The following is a 1,258-nucleotide window of genomic DNA, read 5'->3' as shown; positions in this document are numbered from 1 at the left end:
TTTAATTTTTAATTACATACTATAGCCGACGAAATACACTATAATTCGTCGGCTAAAATACTTTAGCCGACGAATAACCTAATATTTCGTCGGCTATAGTTATTTTTAATTTTTAATTACATACTATAGCCGACGAATACGTTAGGGTATTCGTCGGCTAAACCCTAAAATTTTTCTATTACCTACTATAGTCCTATATTCAGTTGTTATTTTACGTAAAATTTTTATACGACTTGTTGCGTGTCATCGGTTTAAAACTATTTTCAGTTGAAGGTCCGGCCAAAATACGTAATTTAGACGGTCGAACGACCTTTTCCGTGCGTTTAGGGGTTTGACTTACGAGATTGACCGTCCGGATCGAGCCCTTATTCTTTTCGGATCAAGTTGAATTTTTTCCCATACATGTATTTTATCATGATGGTCAGATCTGACGGTCGGATGACTGTTTCTCAAGTTTGATCATCACAATCACAACAGGCATACTAATGTTGTATAACTTGTTTACCTAGTGTTATGTAAATGTTCCGTTTCAAAAACAAACTATACGTAAAACCTTCAAACGGCAAAAAGTCATGAAATAAGATATGACGAGAATGCTGAAATACATCCACGGTTGAAAAATCACACTATTCCGGTAAATATTCGGTGCCGATAGTTGCGGTCAATGCAATTTTTCATTTTTTCCATCTATGAGTAGCCCTATATTCGGTGGTTATTTTGCGTAAAATTTTTATACGACTTGTTGCGTGTCATCGGTTTAAAACTATTTTCAGTTGGAGGTCCGGCCAAAATACGTAATTTAGACGGTCGAATGACCTTTTCCGTGCGTTTAGGGGTTTGACTTACGAGATTGACCGTCCGGATCGGGCCCTTATTCTTTTCGGATCAAGTTGAATTTTTTCCCATACATGTATTTTATCATGACGGTCAGATCTGACGGTCGGATTTCTGTTTCTCAAGTTTGATCATCACAATCACAACATGCCAAATGTATACAAATACTTTAGCCGACGAATTTCAAAGGTTTAGCCGACGAATTTCAAAGTTTTAGCCGACGAAATTTAAGACTTTAGCCGACGAATTTCAAGACTTTAGCCGACGAATTTCAAGACTTTAGCCGACGAATTTGTGTATAGCCGACGAAATTTAAGACTTTAGCCGACGAAATATTTATTTCGTCGGCTAAAGTTGTCGGGTTTAACTCCGAACCCTAGCCTCCTCCCTCCTCCTTTCGACACTTTCCGCCGTTTTTTTTTCT

Source organism: Fragaria vesca, linkage group LG3 (assembly GCF_000184155.1).
Source record: "Fragaria vesca subsp. vesca linkage group LG3, FraVesHawaii_1.0, whole genome shotgun sequence".
Taxonomy (NCBI): domain Eukaryota; kingdom Viridiplantae; phylum Streptophyta; class Magnoliopsida; order Rosales; family Rosaceae; genus Fragaria; species Fragaria vesca.
The sequence above is the reverse complement of the archived record's forward strand: the minus strand, read 5'-3'. Positions refer to the sequence as shown.